At 42.7% G+C, this 12275-nt stretch overlaps 1 long non-coding RNA gene across 1 annotated transcript in view; it reads right to left on the bottom strand.

Annotated features, from left to right (window-relative positions):
- LOC306922674 overlaps positions 1–12275 on the bottom strand; it is an 86758-nt gene that overhangs the window by 4677 nt on the left and 69806 nt on the right. The gene's annotated exons all lie outside the window — the stretch shown is intronic.

Below are 12275 nucleotides of genomic sequence, written 5' to 3'. Positions count from 1 at the left end.
TATGAAATATCGGACAGATCCGACTTGAGCACATGACCATAGAGATACTGTGTAACGATTTGTGAGATTTTTGGACAGAATCTGGAGGAGTAATATCAAAAAATGTGTTTTACAAAAGTCGGCCTCCTGGTGGCGCTATAAAAGGCAGATGCGGAAAATGCAGGTGAAAGGTTTGTCCTTGGCCTCTAGGGAGTGTGCATGCAACGTATCACGCAGATCGGTGCAGTTTTAGGTAAACAATGTGAAAAGCTGCCTCATGGTGGCGCTATAACAGGCCGTTCTGGAAAATGTGGGGCAGAGGTTCATCGTTGGCATCCAGGGAGTGTGTGTGCAAAGTTTGGCATTGATCGGGCCAACGGTGCCGGAGATTAGCTGATAACGGACGGACGGAAGGACACACACACACACACACACACGGACGGAGTGCAAAACATACTCTCTCCCCATGCCTTCGGCCTGGTGGAGACAACCATGCCTTCGGCCTGGTGGAGACAATAAACATGTATTGAGTTAGAAATTAACGTTTCCTTTTGCCACCTGAAATCAAATATTCACAACTTACTGTAGAGGGTGCTATTGAGCCGGAAGTAAACGCAATGTATCAGAGTCAAACCACCATAGAGTTAAACCCGAACTTTAGCCGGCTCCGTCTTTTTGGAATAAAAGCATCGTTAATTAAATAATTATTACATTACATTATTAGTATTATTATTACATTACAGTTATTGTGAAGACACACATTATGTTTCTGTGTAAAAATAAGTAATGAAATAACGTAAAAAAGTTATCTAAATGGATAAATGCCCAAGTCTATTCACTGGAGTGCATGGACTTTATAAAGTGGATGCTGGACAAAAATCCCTTCTATGTATCGACTAGTGTGACATATGCACATGTCCGGGGAGACCTCCTCTACAACACCACACCGTCCGCTAAGCAGCAGAGGTGTAAAAAAAAAAAAAAGATTGCACGCCATACAGCGAGGTCAGAGGTAAAAAAGAAAATCCCATTTCCAGACTAAAGTGAACTAAAGTGGACACTGGACAAAAATCCCTGCTATGTATCGACTAGTGTGACATACGCACATGTCCGGGGAGACCTCCTCTACAACACCACACCGTCCGCTAAGCAGCAGAGGTGTAAAATAAATTATGGCATGAGGTCAGGTAAAGAAATATCCCATTTCCAGACCAAAATGAACTAAAGTGGACGCTGGACAAAAATCCCTGCTATGTATAGACTAGTGTGACATATGCACATGTCCGGGGAGACCTCCTCTACAACACCACACTGTCCGCTAAGCAGCAGAGGTGTAAAACAAAAATTGGCACACCATACAGCGAGGTGAAAGGTAAAAAATATCCCATTTCCAGACTAAAGTGAACTAAAGTGGACACTGGACAAAAATCCCTGCTATGTATCGACTAGTGTGACATACGCACATGTCCGGGGAGACCTCCTCTACAACACCACACTGCCCGCTAAGCAGCAGAGGTGTAAAAATTAAATTGGCACACCATACAGCGAGGTGAAAGGTAAAAAAAAACATCCCATTTCCAGCCAAATGTGTACTTTACTTCACTACAATCATTTTAAAACTTTAGTTACTAGTTACTTTGGAGATTTTAATTTTGATTAGAAAACATACATTAACCACTTCAAACCTATACATTTCGGCCATTTGAAAATAGCGACGCATTGAGAGCTTGTAGATCGGCTATTTTCAATTGATTTTCTACACATTTTCCGGGTCAGGTTGAACGCCGCTTTGGATACAGTTCTCACACAGAGGTCATTGAGGTCAATCTGACGACATCCCAAACCCAGTAGCATTATACATTTGAGTGACGTTTGCATTGAAGTACATTGCATGTTGTACCTATACTTTTGAGTAACGTTTGCACTTGGTACATTGCACGTCTTACTTTTTTATACATTTGAGTAATGTATGCACTTATAGGTACGTTTGCACTTATAGTATCATTTTGAATTTTTGAGTGATGTTTGCACTGATTGACGTTTGTAGTTTTTGCATGTTTTGCATGTGTTTGAATAATGTTTGCTGTATTAACACAGATGCACACATACAGTAAATTGATCAAAAGTTACTACTAAAATATTAAAGTAGCTTCTCAGTCCACCTTAAGACAAATTACGTTTAAAAACAAATATTGTAGGGATTTGGAAACTGTTTTTGCAGAGTGAATTTTTCTTCTTCTGTGTAACAGTGAATGAGAAACACCGTAAGCAAACTGTATGCCTTTTTCTTTCCATTGAAAGTGTACACTGTTATATTAGCAATGATTAATTAAAAGTATGTATTCTTTTATATTCTATTGTATTTTAGTCCACTTTTTGACCTTTCACCTCACTGTATGGCGTGCCAATTTTTGTTTTACACCTCTGCTGCTTAGCGGACAGTGTGGTGTTGTAGAGGAGGTCTCCCCGGACATGTGCATATGTCACACTAGTCGATACATAGCAGGGATTTTTGTCCAGCGTCCACTTTAGTTCACTTTAGTCTGGAAATGGGATATTTTTGTATCTTTCACCTCGCTGTATGGCGTGCCAATTTTAGTTTTACACCTCTGCTGCTTAGCGGACAGTGTGGTGTTGTAGAGGAGGTCTCCCCGGACATGTGCATATGTCACACTAGTCGATACATAGAAGGGATTTTTGTCCAGTGTCCACTTTAGTTCACTTTAGTCTGGAAATGGGATTTTTTTTTACCTTTCACCTCGCTGTATGGTGTGCCAATTTAATTTTTACACCTCTGCTGCTTAGCGGACAGTGTGGTGTTGTAGAGGAGGTCTCCCCGGACATGTGCGTATGTCACACTAGTCAATACATAGCAGGGATTTTTGTCCAGCGTCCACTTTAGTTCACTTTAGTCTGGAAATGGGATATTTTTGTATCTTTCACCTCGCTGTATGGCGTGCCAATTTTTGTTTTACACCTCTGCTGCTTAGCGGACAGTGTGGTGTTGTAGAGGAGGTCTCCCCGGACATGTGCATATGTCACACTAGTCGATACATAGAAGGGATTTTTGTCCAGTGTCCACTTTAGTTCACTTTAGTCTGGAAATGGGATATTTTTTGACCTTTCACCTCGCTCTATGGTGTGCCAATTTAATTTTTACACCTCTGCTGCTTAGCGGACAGTGTGGTGTTTTAGAGGAGGTCTCCCCGGACATGTGCGTATGTCACACTAGTCGATACATAGCAGGGATTTTTGTCCAGCGTCCACTTTAGTTCACTTTAGTCTGGAAATGGGATATTTTTTTATCTTTCACCTCGCTGTATGGCGTGCCAATTTTTGTTTTACACCTCTGCTGCTTAGCGGACAGTGTGGTGTTGTAGAGGAGGTCTCCCCGGACATGTGCGTATGTCACACTAGTCGATACATAGCAGGGATTTCTGTCCAGTGTCCACTTTAGTTCACTTTAGTCTGGAAATGGGATATTTTTTTATCTTTCACCTCGCTGTATGGCGTGCCAATTTTTGTTTTACACCTCTGCTGCTTAGCGGACAGTGTGGTGTTGTAGAGGAGGTCTCCCCGGACATGAGCATATGTCACACTAGTCGATACATAGCAGGGATTTTTGTCCAGTGTCCACTTTAGTTCACTTTAGTCTAGAAATGGGATATTTTTTGACCTTTCACCTCGCTGTATGGCGTGCCAATTTTTGTTTTACACCTCTGCTGCTTAGCGGACAGTGTGGTGTTGTAGAGGAGGTCTCCCCGGACATATGCATATGTCACACTAGTCGATACATAGCAGGGATTTTTGTCCAGTGTCCACTTTATAAAGTCCATGCACTCCAGTGAATAGCATTTATCCATTTAGATAACTTTTTAATTACTTATCTTTACACAGAAACATTACTTATTACTTATTTTTACACAGAAACATAATGTGTGTCCTATAGCATCGTTTAAATGCTTAATTTATAGTTTTAATGTGCAAATTAATCTTTTTTTCAATACTCTAGAGGGTACTCTTATTTTGAAGAGATCGTCCCCCGGAAGTCTTATATTTGCTAGCTTAGATTTGGCTCCGTTCTTTTGGCAAATCTAAAACTTCCTGCCAGAGAGCTAGCAAATTTAAGACATCCGGTTGCTTTCAGAATAAAAGCGTAGTTAATTAAATAATTATTACATTACATTATTAGTATTGTTATTACATTACAGTTATTGTGAAGACACACATTATGTTTCTGTGTAAAAATAAGTAATTCAATAACGTAAAAAAGTTATCTAAATGGATAAATGCCCAAGTCCATGCACTGGAGTGCCCAAGTCCATTCACTGGAGTGCATGGACTTAATAAAGTGGATGCTGGACAAAATCCCTGCTATGTTTCGACTAGTGTGACATATGCACGCGTCCGGGGAGACCTCCTCTACAACACCACACTGTCCGCTAAGCAGCAGAGGTGTAAAACAAAAATTGGCACCAGGTCAGATGTAAAAAAACTTAAAAAAACTTCCCATTTCCAGACTACAGTGGACTAAAGTGGACACTGGACAAAAATCCCTGCTATGTTTCGACTAGTGTGACATATGCACGCGTCCGGGGAGACCTCCTCTACAACACCACACTGTCCGCTAAGCAGCAGAGGTGTAAAACAAAAATTGGCACCAGGTCACAGGTAAAAAAACATAAAAAAACTTCCCATTTCCAGACTACAGTGGACTACAGTGGACTAAAGTGGACGCTGGACAAAAATCCCTGCTATGTTTCGACTAGTGTGACATACGCACGCGTCCGGGGAGACCTCCTCTACAACACCACACTGTCCGCTAAGCAGCAGAGGTGTAAAACAAAAATTGGCACCAGGTCAGATGTAAAAAATCTTTAAAAAACTTCCCATTTCCAGACTACAGTGGACTAAAGTGGACGCTGGACAAAAATCCCTGCTATGTTTCGACTAGTGTGACATATGCACGCGTCCGGGGAGACCTCCTCTACAACACCACACTGTCCGCTAAGCAGCAGAGGTGTAAAACAAAAATTGGCACCAGGTCAGATGTAAAAAAACTTAAAAAAACGTCCCATTTCCAGACTACAGTGGACTAAAGTGGACGCTGGACAAAAATCCCTGCTATGTTTCGACTAGTGTGACATACGCACGCGTCCGGGGAGACCTCCTCTACAACACCACACTGTCCGCTAAGCAGCAGAGGTGTAAAACAAAAATTGGCACCAGGTCACAGGTAAAAAAACATAAAAAAACTTCCCATTTCCAGACTACAGTGGACTAAAGTGGACGCTGGACAAAAATCCCTGCTATGTTTCGACTAGTGTGACATACGCACGCGTCCGGGGAGACCTCCTCTACAACACCACACTGTCCGCTAAGCAGCAGAGGTGTAAAACAAAAATTGGCACCAGGTCACAGGTAAAAAAACATAAAAAAACTTCCCATTTCCAGACTACAGTGGACTAAAGTGGACGCTGGACAAAAATCCCTGCTATGTTTCGACTAGTGTGACATACGCACGCGTCCGGGGAGACCTCCTCTACAACACCACACTGTCCGCTAAGCAGCAGAGGTGTAAAACAAAAATTGGCACCAGGTCACAGGTAAAAAAACATAAAAAAACTTCCCATTTCCAGACTACAGTGGACTAAAGTGGACGCTGGACAAAAATCCCTGCTATGTTTCGACTAGTGTGACATACGCACGCGTCCGGGGAGACCTCCTCTACAACACCACACTGTCCGCTAAGCAGCAGAGGTGTAAAACAAAAATTGGCACCAGGTCAGATGTAAAAAATCTTTAAAAAACTTCCCATTTCCAGACTACAGTGGACTAAAGTGGACGCTGGACAAAAATCCCTGCTATGTTTCGACTAGTGTGACATATGCACGCGTCCGGGGAGACCTCCTCTACAACACCACACTGTCCGCTAAGCAGCAGAGGTGTAAAACAAAAATTGGCACCAGGTCAGATGTAAAAAAACTTAAAAAAACGTCCCATTTCCAGACTACAGTGGACTAAAGTGGACGCTGGACAAAAATCCCTGCTATGTTTCGACTAGTGTGACATACGCACGCGTCCGGGGAGACCTCCTCTACAACACCACACTGTCCGCTAAGCAGCAGAGGTGTAAAACAAAAATTGGCACCAGGTCACAGGTAAAAAAACATAAAAAAACTTCCCATTTCCAGACTACAGTGGACTAAAGTGGACGCTGGACAAAAATCCCTGCTATGTTTCGACTAGTGTGACATACGCACGCGTCCGGGGAGACCTCCTCTACAACACCACACTGTCCGCTAAGCAGCAGAGGTGTAAAACAAAAATTGGCACCAGGTCACAGGTAAAAAAACATAAAAAAACTTCCCATTTCCAGACTACAGTGGACTAAAGTGGACGCTGGACAAAAATCCCTGCTATGTTTCGACTAGTGTGACATACGCACGCGTCCGGGGAGACCTCCTCTACAACACCACACTGTCCGCTAAGCAGCAGAGGTGTAAAACAAAAATTGGCACCAGGTCAGATGTAAAAAATCTTTAAAAAACTTCCCATTTCCAGACTACAGTGGACTAAAGTGGACGCTGGACAAAAATCCCTGCTATGTTTCGACTAGTGTGACATATGCACGCGTCCGGGGAGACCTCCTCTACAACACCACACTGTCCGCTAAGCAGCAGAGGTGTAAAACAAAAATTGGCACCAGGTCAGATGTAAAAAAACTTCAAAAAATATCCCATTTCCAGACTACAGTGGACTAAAGTGGACGCTGGACAAAAATCCCTGCTATGTTTCGACTAGTGTGACATACGCACGCGTCCGGGGAGACCTCCTCTACAACACCACACTGTCCGCTAAGCAGCAGAGGTGTAAAACAAAAATTGGCACCAGGTCACAGGTAAAAAAACATAAAAAAACTTCCCATTTCCAGACTACAGTGGACTAAAGTGGACGCTGGACAAAAATCCCTGCTATGTTTCGACTAGTGTGACATATGCACGCGTCCGGGGAGACCTCCTCTACAACACCACACTGTCCGCTAAGCAGCAGAGGTGTAAAACAAAAATTGGCACCAGGTCAGATGTAAAAAAACTTAAAAAAACATCCCATTTCCAGACTACAGTGGACTAAAGTGGACACTGGACAAAAATCCCTGCTATGTTTCGACTAGTGTGACATATGCACGCGTCCGGGGAGACCTCCTCTACAACACCACACTGTCCGCTAAGCAGCAGAGGTGTAAAACAAAAATTGGCACCAGGTCAGATGTAATTTTTTTTTTTAAACTTCCCATTTCCAGACTACAGTGGACTAAAGTGGACGCTGGACAAAAATCCCTGCTATGTTTCGACTAGTGTGACATATGCACGCCTCCGGGGAGACCTCCTCTACAACACCACACTGTCCGCTAAGCAGCAGAGGTGTAAAACAAAAATTGGCACCAGGTCAGATGTAAAACAACTTTAAAAAACGTCCCATTTCCAGACTACAGTGGACTAAAGTGGACGCTGGACAAAAATCCCTGCTATGTTTCGACTAGTGTGACATATGCACGCGTCCGGGGAGACCTCCTCTACGACACCACACTGTCCGCTAAGCAGCAGAGGTGTAAAACAAAAATTGGCACCAGGTCACAGGTAAAAAAAACATAAAAAAAACTTCCCATTTCCAGACTACAGTGGACTAAAGTGGACGGTATGTATGCCAGTATGTGTGTATTTTTCGACAGGTCACCATATGTGTCAGTGTACATCCTTAAAGATCATAAATGGCATATCGCGACAAATGAATCAAATGACACAGCAGGCTATACCTTTGAGCAACTAACATCAGCTCGACATCACACAAACACAGTAGTCACAGGTAGTTTCTATGTCCTGTCATACGAGAAAATAAACAATCAAGAAATAATCAAGTTTCGGCAGGACAAACAAACGCATAAATGCACAGACAGATGCAATCAACGCACACAAGTGACACCTATTCCAAAGCTAGAGGTAACTCCTTCACCTGACTTAGCTTGCGTGGAGAAAGCTGACGGGTGGCTGTGTGATAAGACAATCGATCAGTACCATCAGCTCTTGCTATCTGTAGTTGTTGACAAAAGGGCATATATTTGTCCCAGCACTTTTGTAAGCCAACAGTTAAGGAGTATTTATTGTGGTGACATCAGCGTACTACCAGATGTACCAAGAACATCACAGAATTGGTGGAGCTATGAGTTGGTAATATTGCCAGTCAACATAAAGTCTCATTGGGTAGCAATTGTCGTAGATTTCTCCACAAAGACAGTGGAGGGTGATAGCATAATCTTAGATGTTGTTCTAATGGATTCACTCCATAAGTATGAACAAGATATGGTTAATGTATTTTGTCCACTGCAAAAATACTTAGCCTTACAGTACTTTGCAATGCATGGTAGAGGTATGGCTATCACATTTAGATATGAGTGTTATGACAGTTGCCCTCATTTCATAACACAAACTGATAACAGTAGCTGTGGTCTCTACACTTGTTTGTTTTCCAAAGCTGTTCTGTTTGATGTGAGTCTCAACACTTATCAAACAGAGCCTGAAAAGCGAGATTGTGTATTGTATGAGCTGACAGGAAAACAATTATTGCTCTGAGTACATAGTTTAAGTACTGCACTGCACTAAAAGGCTCTGTTTTGTCTATGTTGTAGGAGAACTTCGCCGCCAATGGAGGATGCGAGGGACCCCAAATGACACGTCCCCCCAAGACCTTGGGTTGTGATTTAATCCAATAGTATTTTATTGTGCTGTATTTTACCTTTTTAGTCTTTGTGCTTACTGTGATCATCTAAAAACAAACGTTTGAAATGTTTGAAATGTGGACTGAGCTGGGTTTGCTTTATATACGTACATCTAACTTTTGATCAATTTGTGTGTGTGTGTGTGTGTGTGTGTGTGTGTGTACAATGTTTGCAGTGATGTTTTGCACTATAGGTACTTACTGCATGTTGTACCTTTTTATACATTTGAGTGATGTGTGCACTTATAGGTACATTGCATGTTGTACCATATTATACATTTGAGTGACGTTTGCATTGAAGTACATTGCATGTTGTACCTATACTTTTGAGTAACGTTTGCACTTGGTACATTGAACGTCTTACCTTTTTATACATTTGAGTAATGTATGCACTTATAGGTACGTTTGCACTTATAGTATCATTTTGAATTTTTGAGTGACGTTTGCACTGATTGACGTTTGTAGTTTTTGCATGTTTTGCATGTGTTTGAATAATGTTTGCTGTATTAACACAGATGCACACACATACAGTAAATTGATCAAAAGTTACTACTAAACTATTAAAGTAGATTCTCAGTCCACCTTAAGACAAATTACGTTTAAAAACAAATATTGTAGGGATTTGGAAACTTGTGAATTTTTCTTCTTCTGTGTAACAGTGAATGAGAAACACCGTAAGCAAACTGTATGCCTTTTTCTTTCCATTGAAAGTGTACACTGTTATATTAGCAATGATTAATTAAAAGGTATTTTTTTGTAACTTTCAAAGCCTTGTCTGTATTCTTTTATATTCTATTGTATTTTAGTCCACTTTTTGACCTTTCACCTTGCTGTATGGCATGCCAATTTTTGTTTTACACCTCTGCTGCTTAGCGGAGGGTGACGGTGGACGGTGAACAGGTGACGGTGCCCAGGTAATGAGGTGCCCAGGTAATGAGGTGACAACGATTGATCGTTGTCACCTCATTACCTGGGCACCGCCCAGCCAGTGGTGGACAGCCAGAAGAAAGATGGTTGGGTTGGGGGGGCAGTAATGGCTGTACTCAAGTGTGCATGCATGCCGTTAACAACTTGTCAAACCCTAAAAGCCCTAATTTAGAGCTATCAATGTTTCACTATGACTGTTAATGGTCGATCTACATAGTACTTCACAGTAGTTAAGTACTACCATTACCATTCATGCAGACATTAGTGTTCCAACACCAGTAATTACAATGTCTGTTGTTACATTTTTGTTTTACACCTCTGCTGCTTAGCGGACAGTGTGGTGTTGTAGAGGAGGTCTCCCCGGACGCGTGCGTATGTCACACTAGTCGAAACATAGCAGGGATTTTTGTCCAGCGTCCACTTTAGTCCACTGTAGTCTGGAAATGGGAAGTTTTTTAAAGATTTTTTACATCTGACCTGGTGCCAATTTTTGTTTTACACCTCTGCTGCTTAGCGGACAGTGTGGTGTTGTAGAGGAGGTCTCCCCGGACGCGTGCGTATGTCACACTAGTCGAAACATAGCAGGGATTTTTGTCCAGCGTCCACTTTAGTCCACTGTAGTCTGGAAATGGGACGTTTTTTAAAGATTTTTTACATCTGACCTGGTGCCAATTTTTGTTTTACACCTCTGCTGCTTAGCGGACAGTGTGGTGTTGTAGAGGAGGTCTCCCCGGACGCGTGCGTATGTCACACTAGTCGAAACATAGCAGGGATTTTTGTCCAGCGTCCACTTTAGTCCACTGTAGTCTGGAAATGGGAAGTTTTTTAAAGATTTTTTACATCTGACCTGGTGCCAATTTTTGTTTTACACCTCTGCTGCTTAGCGGACAGTGTGGTGTTGTAGAGGAGGTCTCCCCGGACGCGTGCGTATGTCACACTAGTCGAAACATAGAAGGGATTTTTGTCCAGCGTCCACTTTAGTCCACTGTAGTCTGGAAATGGGAAGTTTTTTAAAGATTTTTTACATCTGACCTGGTGCCAATTTTTGTTTTACACCTCTGTTGCTTAGCGGACAGTGTGGTGTTGTAGAGGAGGTCTCTCCGGACGCGTGCGTATGTCACACTAGTCGAAACATAGCAGGGATTTTTGTCCAGCGTCCACTTTAGTCCACTGTAGTCTGGAAATGGGACGTTTTTTAAAGTTGTTTTACATCTGACCTGGTGCCAATTTTTGTTTTACACCTCTGCTGCTTAGCGGACAGTGTGGTGTTGTAGAGGAGGTCTCCCCGGACGCGTGCATATGTCACACTAGTCGAAACATAGCAGGGATTTTTGTCCAGCGTCCACTTTAGTCCACTGTAGTCTGGAAATGGGAAGTTTAAAAAAAAAAATTACATCTGACCTGGTGCCAATTTTTGTTTTACACCTCTGCTGCTTAGCGGACAGTGTGGTGTTGTAGAGGAGGTCTCCCCGGACGCGTGCATATGTCACACTAGTCGAAACATAGCAGGGATTTTTGTCCAGTGTCCACTTTAGTCCACTGTAGTCTGGAAATGGGATGTTTTTTTAAGTTTTTTTACATCTGACCTGGTGCCAATTTTTGTTTTACACCTCTGCTGCTTAGCGGACAGTGTGGTGTTGTAGAGGAGGTCTCCCCGGACGCGTGCATATGTCACACTAGTCGAAACATAGCAGGGATTTTTGTCCAGCGTCCACTTTAGTCCACTGTAGTCTGGAAATGGGAAGTTTTTTTATGTTTTTTTACCTGTGACCTGGTGCCAATTTTTGTTTTACACCTCTGCTGCTTAGCGGACAGTGTGGTGTTGTAGAGGAGGTCTCCCCGGACGCGTGCGTATGTCACACTAGTCGAAACATAGCAGGGATTTTTGTCCAGCGTCCACTTTAGTCCACTGTAGTCTGGAAATGGGACGTTTTTTTAAGTTTTTTTACATCTGACCTGGTGCCAATTTTTGTTTTACACCTCTGCTGCTTAGCGGACAGTGTGGTGTTGTAGAGGAGGTCTCCCCGGACGCGTGCATATGTCACACTAGTCGAAACATAGCAGGGATTTTTGTCCAGCGTCCACTTTAGTCCACTCTAGTCTGGAAATGGGAAGTTTTTTAAAGATTTTTTACATCTGACCTGGTGCCAATTTTTGTTTTACACCTCTGCTGCTTAGCGGACAGTGTGGTGTTGTAGAGGAGGTCTCCCCGGACGCGTGCGTATGTCACACTAGTCGAAACATAGCAGGGATTTTTGTCCAGCGTCCACTTTAGTCCACTGTAGTCTGGAAATGGGAAGTTTTTTAAAGATTTTTTACATCTGACCTGGTGCCAATTTTTGTTTTACACCTCTGCTGCTTAGCGGACAGTGTGGTGTTGTAGAGGAGGTCTCCCCGGACGCGTGCGTATGTCACACTAGTCGAAACATAGCAGGGATTTTTGTCCAGCGTCCACTTTAGTCCACTGTAGTCTGGAAATGGGAAGTTTTTTTATGTTTTTTTACCTGTGACCTGGTGCCAATTTTTGTTTTACACCTCTGCTGCTTAGCGGACAGTGTGGTGTTGTAGAGGAGGTCTCCCCGGACGCGTGCGTA

Source organism: Electrona antarctica (assembly GCF_951216825.1).
Source record: "Electrona antarctica genome assembly, chromosome: 4".
Classification (NCBI taxonomy): domain Eukaryota; kingdom Metazoa; phylum Chordata; class Actinopteri; order Myctophiformes; family Myctophidae; genus Electrona; species Electrona antarctica.
Note: the sequence above shows the minus strand (reverse complement) of the source record. Positions and strands in the feature narration are given on the sequence as shown.